Source organism: Chlorocebus sabaeus, chromosome 20 (assembly GCF_047675955.1).
Source record: "Chlorocebus sabaeus isolate Y175 chromosome 20, mChlSab1.0.hap1, whole genome shotgun sequence".
Taxonomy (NCBI): Eukaryota; Metazoa; Chordata; class Mammalia; order Primates; family Cercopithecidae; genus Chlorocebus; species Chlorocebus sabaeus.
The window spans coordinates 62,850,847-62,859,932 of record NC_132923.1 but is presented as its reverse complement, the minus strand read 5'-3'; the positions used below and the strand labels follow the sequence as shown (position 1 = coordinate 62,859,932).

General features: G+C 35.1%; 1 pseudogene; it reads left to right on the top strand.

Moving 5' to 3' along the window:
• The first annotated feature begins 281 nt into the window (after positions 1–281).
• LOC140709369 (histone-lysine N-methyltransferase SETMAR-like) lies at positions 282–1,484 on the top strand (annotated as a pseudogene).
• Positions 1,485–9,086: the final 7,602 nt, after the last annotated feature.

Here is a 9,086-nt window from a genome sequence, read left to right as displayed (position 1 = left end):
AGTAGATTATGTTAAAAAAAAAAAAAAAAAAGGACAAGGAAGAGTCTGTGAATAATTGTCTTTCTTTATTCAGTGCTAACTGGGCCCTTGTAATAATACTGCATTGTTGGAAGCCAATGTTTCTACCAATAATAATTAATATTAGGTTGATGCAAAAGTTTTTGCATTGTTGAAGTTTGCCATTTGATACTGGAATACATTCTTAAATAAATGTGGTTATGTTATAAATCACGTTAGTGCACATTTCTCACTTTATGGTTTTTTTTTTTTTTTTTTTTGCTAATGACTTATTACTTCCCATTTATTTTATGTTTATTTTGGACTATGGAAATGATGTTGGACAAAAAGCAAATTTGAGCAATCTTCTTATTCAAGTTGAAAATGCATCATAAAGTAGCGGAGACAACTCACAACATAAACTATGCATTTGACCCAGGAATTGCTAAGAAACCTACAGTGTAGTGGTGGTTTAAGAAGTTTTGCAAAGGCGACAAGAACTTTGAAGATGAGGAGCATAGTGGCTGGCCAGCAGAAGTTGCCAACGACCAATTAAGAGCAATCGTCAAAGCTGATCCTCTTACAACTGCATGAGAAGTTGCTGAAGAACTCAGAGTCGATCGTTCTATTGTCATTTGGCATTTGAAGCAAATTGGAAAGGTGAAAAACCTTGATAACGGGGTGCTTCATAAGTTGAGTGAAAAATATATACCTAAAGTAAATGACGAATTAATGGGTGCAGCACACCAATGTGGCACATGTATACATATGTAGCAAACCTGCACGTTGTGCACATGTACCCTAGAACTTAAAGTATAATAAAAATAAATAAATAAATAAATCATCATTTTGAAGTGTCGTCTTCTCTTATTTTATGCACTAATGATGAACCATTTCTCAATCAGATTGTGATGTGCAACAAAAAGCGGATTTTATATGACAAATATCGACAACTAGCTCAGTGGTTGGACCAAGAAGAAGCTCCAAAGCAAATCCCAAAGCCACATTTGCTCCAAAAACAGGGCATGGTCACCGTTTGGTGGTCTGCTGTTGGTAGGATCCACTACAGCTTTCTGAATCCTGATGAAATCATTACATTTAAGAAGTATGCTCAGCAAGTCCATGAGATGCACAGAAAACTGCAATACCTGCAGCTGACATTGGTCAACAGAAAAGGCCCAATTCTTCTCCACAACAATGCCCAAGTGCATGTCATAAAACCCACACTTCAAAAGGTGAATGAATTGGGCTACAAAGCTTTTCCTCATCTGCCATATTCACCTGACCTCTCGCCAACCAACTACCACTTCTTCAAGCATCTCAACAACTTTTTGCAGGGAAAATGTTTCTACAACCAGCAAGATGCAAAAAATGCTATCTAAGAGTTTGTAGAATCTTGAAGCATGGATTTTTATGCTACAGGAATAAACAAACTTATTTTTCATTGGCAAAAATATGTTGATTGTAATGGTTTCTATTTTGATTAATAAAGATGTGTTTGAGCCTAGTTATAACGATTTAAAATTCACAGCCTGAAAGCATAATTACTTTTACACCAACTTTTTTTGCAGCAGTGTATTTTCTTTTATCACATATTTAGAATTATCAAATCATACATTGTTGGAGCTGGCTGACAACTTAGAGATTTCCTAGTTTGCCTTCCTCATTTAAAAAATAAAGAAGTTAAGCTCCAAGTAGGCTAAATTGATCTTTAATTAGGTGAAATTATTTTCCCTGTGATTTCCCTTCCTCAGGTGAAGCCATCAGAACTCATTCAAGCTAAAAATCTGAGTAATTTTGAAATTACTCTTCTTTTTATCTCATATCCAATCAGTGATCCACATGCTATTTAGTTTTATATCCTACACATCTCACTAACCCAGGGACACTAAGGTAGTTCAGGTCCTCATCATTGCCTCCACTCTTTCATACTCCAAATATTCTTGTGCTTCTTCTGCCAGCCACATATTGCACCAAATACTGAAAATATGGCAGTAATAGTTTGTGGCTGCCTTGGATTCCCACTTCCTCCTAATTTTGATCTATCTTCAATACATTTATTGGAGAGTGTTTTATAGAACACAAATCTTATTATGATTTCCCTTGTTCGAGATTGTTCAGCAGCTTTCTGTTACCATGTGAGATTAACATCAAGTCCATTGGTCTTTCTCAGAGTGATCCTTCCCTTTATTTCGGGATCTTTTCTTGCTCATGTTCAAGCTTTGGGTCTACCTTTCTACAGACCCATGTGCCACACAGAGGTACTAACTTTTATCGAACTATGACAGGCACATTCATACTGTAAACGTAGAATGTTAACCTTCCTTTCTCTAGCTTATTTGGGGGAAAGTGAGCATGTCATATGTCCAATGGTGAGTCATCTCCTTCACTGTTGCTACCACATGAGATATGTTTTTTCCCCTGCTTTCAGCTCTAACTCTGGTCATTATTTACCCTACAGCTGGGCACTACCTGATACTCCAGGATGCTTGGTTCTTCAGTATAGCACTGGAGCAGCAGTACTAGCTACAGTGAAAGGTGATAGGAAGAGAATCACTTTTTCCTTTTTGGAATAATCCCTTAATTCTCCGTAAGAATCATTACAAAAGCCGGGCACAGTGGCTCATGCCTGTAATCCCAGCACTTTGGGAGGCCGAGGTGGCGGATCATGAGGTCAGGAGATCAAGACCATCCTGGCTAACACCATGAAACCCCGTGTCTACTAAAAATACAAGAAATTAGCCTGGCGGGCGTGGTTGCAGGCACCTGTAGTCCCAGCTACTCGGGAGGCTGAGGCAGGAGAATGGCCTGAACCCAGGAGGTGGAGCTTGCAGTGAGCAGACATTGCGCCACAGCACTTCAGCCTAGGCGACAGAGCAAGACTCCATCTCAAAAAAAAAAAAAAAAAAATCATTACAAAAAATAAGAGTTTATGTATGTAACACATTTTATTATAGTGTTGATAACTAGAGACATTAAAATAAATGTAAAACAAACAACTTTAGATGCTACAATTGTTCCTAGTATTCAAAGAAAAAATAAATAATAATTAATGCCCTTTTTCTTAGTCTTGATAATAGAAAACTCTAAGAAATGCTTTGGGACATCATGTATATTCTTTAAGATTGCCATGACAGGGTGAGGTATGGATATACCTCTTAATTTTCCCTGTAGTTTTGGAATGAATAACTATTAAAACACACACACACACACACACACACACGCACATATGCAAATATACAAGCCATGTATAAGGACATTAAAAATTAATAGTCTGAAAACACCTTAAGAAATTTTCTTTCTAGCAAAAATGCTTGTACTGTTATCCCTGGCCACAATGTATGTAGAGCTGAATATTCTAATGAAGAGCAAATTTACCTTATTTTTGTAGGTTCCAGAAAATACACAAAAGTTTATTGGATTTTTTAAAAAGTGGGCCATTAAAATACCTTGACAAACATCAGAACCACATACATCAAATAAAAATGCACTCAAATAATTGTACATATGAGTTTTAGAGAAAAAAGAAAGGAGATTACTCTTTTAAAACATATAGTTTTAGATCTTCTCATATATCCTTTCTCTTGCTAAAAATGCTACGTCTTCTAATAAAAAGGTTCAAGTTGAAATGTCTTCTCTGTGATCCCTCACTTACTCCCCTGTGCCATTACCTGATTGTCCCTCCTACATTTCTCATAAAAATCTGCACTTACCTTTACTATAACTCACCACATGTCATCATATTTACTTACATCTCTCTGTCTCTCTGTGTCACCTGTGAGCTCCTGTGGGGGCAAGAAATAAGATTTTATTCGTTGGTGTCTTCTAGTACTAAGTCACAGTTAGTGTTCAATAGATATTTGTGAATAAATTAGAGAAGGAATACATTCCCAAAATTATACAAATTAGTGACCAGGTAGATAACAAAACTAAGGATTTATGACTCCTAGTCTAGTATTTTCCAAAATGATATAATTTGTTCTCTAAACAGCAGTTAATTCCCAAATTGCAGGCTAGACATCCAACAAGTTTAATGAATTTTTCAAAATCCCATTTATAATGTCAGAAACATCATTATTTCAGTCAGGATAGATTAGGTTATGCTGCAGTAATACTCTTCAAATTCCTACATACTGAAACAATGAAGGTTTTTTTATTGCTCCTGCTACAGGTCCCTCATAGGTAAGAAGAGTATATCAATATTGCCATTGAGAGACACAGGCTGACAGAGCAGCCATAGTCTTGAACATTGATTGCATTTATGCCACAGGGAAAAAAAGTATTCTGAAGAGTGTCCACCAGCAATTAACTTCCCTGGTCCGGAAGATGTTACTTCCACCCACTACTCATCACAGGATCCCCAGCCAACAACAAAAGATTGGAAAGAATAATTCTACCATGTTCGAACTGGAGATGATATTTGATTAGCAACCATTTTCCTTAAAAATGCATTGGTCAAGACTAGTACAGAGACCTACATATGATAAGTATATCAGAGATATTTGCTAAATTGAATATAATTTTTATTTCTAGCCCAGTATTCTTTCTACTAGGCAGTTGTGGGATACACTTATTTCAGAAAAGATACCAAGGATGTGGATATTTTTATTTTAAGATAATTCAGATAAAATAAAATAAATGTGAAACTGTTCAAGGAATTATACATCTTAGCTTAAGATCAAGAAATAATTTTGATTATTTTTGATGGAAAATAGCTGTCTTTAGCTACACAGAGGGTGATAATATGAAAAAGTATGATTAATTGTTCACAGATTATTGAATAATAAAGGTCAATAAAAAGTTAAATGGGGTGATTTTCATAAGTGCTATATAAAAGTAGCATGACATCTTCCTCCCCTAAAAAAGGCTTTGGGGGCAGGAAAGCACAAAATTCGAGACCTGAATTCATTACCTATTAGCAATGTAATCTCGACTCTCCTGTAGGCATATTTCTTGCTGTAAAAATGAAAATCTGGAATAATGTATAAGCTTCCTTACAATTTAAAATTATGTGAGCTACATGAGTTAACTTGTCATAACTCAGATTAGGAGTAACTTCTATGATAGTTATGGCGGTAGTAACTGCTGTATAACTACTCCTCAAAATTTCAATCCCATAAAATAATATAATTCTATTTTTCATCCACATAACAATGTTCCTGTTTTTCCACATGGTGATTCATTGACCCAGGCTTCTCCATCCATTGGCTCTATCATTCATTCGCTGGAGGCTCAGAGTCCTCTACTTCTAGTGAATGAAAGGAAGGAGAGTGGAGAAACCTAGACCGTAAGTGGCACACATCATTTCTGCTTAGTTTTTTTTTTTTGGAGGGGGAGAATTTCTCATAGCTGAGAGCACATTACTGCAACTGTATACAAAGGAGGCTGGAGAAACATAGTTCCTGTCTGGAGATTCCTCTCCTAGCACCAACTTCACACTGTGGAAGGCGAGACTCAAATTTTTGGAGAACATCTAACCCCTGGCACACATTCTCAAGTCTTTCTTGATTGTCACTTCCATCCATTGAAGAATTTATCACTTCTCTCTGTTGCTTCCCCTATACTCAGATAGAATGCTGTCCTGAGAGCTACATTAGTTGGTTTCTTTAGGTAGCAAAAATTTAACAGCAGAGACAATTTTTATTTTAGCCTTGTACCTTCCAACATGTTGCCCTGTTCCAGGATAGAATTATTTTGTTTATATATATATGTGTGTGTGTGTGAGTATATATATACATATATACATATATATATATATATATAATGAATTTATTCAGAGCCCTGTCACTTTTGTGTCTTATTTCTGTGGGAAAATATTTTAATCTACAAGAACATTATTATAACATGTATCCTGCAATGCTATTGAGGGCATTATATGAGAAACATGTATTAAGTGTTTAAATATAAATGATGTTTCCCAGACCTTCACTCTCCACCTGAAACCTCCTTCATAAGTAGGAGATGGAAAGAAGGACTATTTTTGAAATCTTAATGTTAGATGTAGGAATTGAAATATGCCCTCATTCCCTCAGTTTGTGTCCATAAACCTTGTTGTTGTTTCTGCTGCTGTTTTAGTCAGAAAGGTATAAGTTACCATAGTACTTCTAGAAAGATATTTTGTAAACTTACAAGTAAAGACATAAGTGCACTCTGAAAAGCAGCATTCAGACTTCATAGGAAATACCTGGGAAGATTTTGTCCATGAGCAACAATAAAATATTTTGAGAAATTTAACTTTTAGGTCTTATTCAATTCAGTCAAATACATAAACATGTAATAACATGTTTAATGCAGAACATGTATTCATTCATTCATCAAACATTTATTAAGCATTTACTTTGGCTTATTAACTTACAGTATTTAGGAAACAATCAAGCCATGCTTTTCAAATTACCTACACAACTGTAGAAAGCTCTGGACTGGATATGTAGTAAGATCCTTGGGAAGCATGTTTAACCATAACATTTGGACCATTAAATTACCAGAGCCCATTCCTACACATTGCTTGAATTCCAATAAACATGTATAGAATAAACGCAATAATCACTATAAAAATTCATTTAAATCCCTTATTTACACTTTTTAGCTATGACAATGTAGAATTTTACTAGAACACAGGGATCTTGGAACAAAGGTGTTAAAGAAATATGCCCATCCTTTTGTGTCCCAGAAGATAGCTTACTACAAAGAAACAGCCTTCCTTATGATTTACTGAGGGATGCTTTCTTTGGTTTACCTATGACCAGTCCAGACAAAACACTCCAAACTACCATTCTTTGCCTCATTAATAGTTAACTGAACTGCTGGTCTCCACTGATCAATGAGAACAAAATGCTTAAGCAAACTTTGTTAAAGCATCTCTGCTTCCCCTAGGGCCCTGAACTTTGAACCACCTTCAGACTAAACCAGCAGACAGCCCCTTAACAGCACCTCCTGAGAATAATCTCAGTAACACACTTTCTTATTTACTGTCCAATCTGCTGTCCACCGTTTCATCCATTTCTCCACACCTAATTTTTTCTAGTCTTGTTTACTTCTTATTATAAAAGGAAAATTCTTTTTGTTTAACCATGGAATACTGGCAGGTCTCATGATCTATTACAGTAGTCCCCCTCCTTCTATTACAATTCCCCTCCTTCTATTCTCTTTCTTCCTTGCAATCATCTTTTTAAATATTTTCTTTACCCTAATTCCAGATTTGTGTTTCATTTGATACCTGCTTTGAAAGAGGATTATCCCCCCAACACACACCCCCAATGTACAAATGTAAACTAAATCTCCATCTATTATAGTCCTAACTTCATTTTTTCTCATTTGACCTCTTAGAGTATGTTTTTCTGATTTTCTAAAGTGAAAATATTTATTAACATGCAAGTTGAATTAAAAAGGATATTTAGAGCTTATATCAAATAAAAATGCATTGCTAATAAGAGTTTCATGACTGTGTCTTGGGGCTTGGGGAGCACTTACAGAAAGACTGCCTTCTTGAATGTTAGGGGACACTGTTTTAGTTACAGTAACTGTCTTGCCATAAGCTTGAATATGTACTGCCATCTACTGGTAAATACTACAAAATCAGATAAAAACAAATGACACTTCTTTTTTGCAATAAGTATGTGAACACATTTGTTGAAAACATGGGCCTCTCAACAGACCTAACAACAAATGTTTGTGCTGTATATGCATAATTTATTTATTAACTTACCATGTTTAAATACTGTCTTATCTTATGTATTCTTAAAAATGTTTTTTTGTTTCCTAAAATATTTTTAACTGATTCAGGGTTAAATATCTGAACAAGTCCAATTATTGTATGATGTTGAATAGGATAGTATAGTTCAGAGCAATACAGAGCTTTGATGTGCAAAGGTGTAGTCTGCTGACCACACTTTAGGTATCAGAATCATCTGGGAGCTCGTTAGGAATTCAGAATCTCAGACCTCTTCCCAGACCCTCTTAGAATCTGCACTTCTTGTTGATTAGGCAGTTGGTTTTCACATTAGAGTTTGGGGAGCCCTGGCACAAAGAAAAGTATAGCACTGCATAGGCAAAATCACTAGTCTGAAGTACTAAAAATCAAAAACAAAGAACAAAGGAACTCATGGTCCTGGAATCATTTTTTATTTTTCAATCTTTAAACGGACTTCATCCTGCAATTAAAATATTTTGAATCACTGTAAGATCAATTGAAGCAGTTATGAAATAAATTATAATGAAAGACAATTAAGAAAAATACCCTAGAGCTAAATGTTAATATTATACATTTGTGCATATTGGAATTCATTTTTCTGTTCAGCAGCATTGATGAAACTTTCTATAACATTAATTACTGAGACAGCAATGCCAGCAGCGTCCCAAGAAAGTCAAGAAATAGTTGAAGACAAGACACAAAGTAAGGACTTGGAGTTAGGAGTAAAGTCAATGAGGGGTGCTAAACTTCATGCACATGCACACACATATACAGAGAGAGACACACACACACACACACACGCACACAAGCACACTGAGAATGATCTCCCAATATCAAGCTGGCAGACCACAGGAGCCAAAATTTAAAATCTGACTCTCCACAGATCCTACAATCACTTGTGTTAGAAAGAGACTCCATTGCTCAAGTGACTTTATTTAATGTGCCAGAGGCCTCTTACTTGAAAAAGAAACACAGATAAAAGTGTACATTCAGCAAAAGGGCACAGTTTTCTTTTTTTAAAAAATATAAGTTGTATATATTTTCATTGTCTTTGAATTTTTTGAGACTTTCATTATGATTAGCACACAGTCATTTTTCAAAAATGTTTCATGTGTGCTTGAAAATGTGCATTTTCTACTTTTTAGGTGCTAAATAGATAGATAAACCAAACTTGTTAATTGTTAATTATGCTGTCCATATTGTCTATATCATTATTAATTTATTTCACTGCCTAACTGATTAATAAAAGTACATTAATATCTCCCATTATAGTGATAAATCATTATTTTCTGTTCCAGCAGATTTTGCTTCCTATATTTTATGACTATTTAACTAGACTGTTTATATTTTCCTAAGAAATTTATTATTTCATAATATATCATGTCCCTCTTTATTCTTA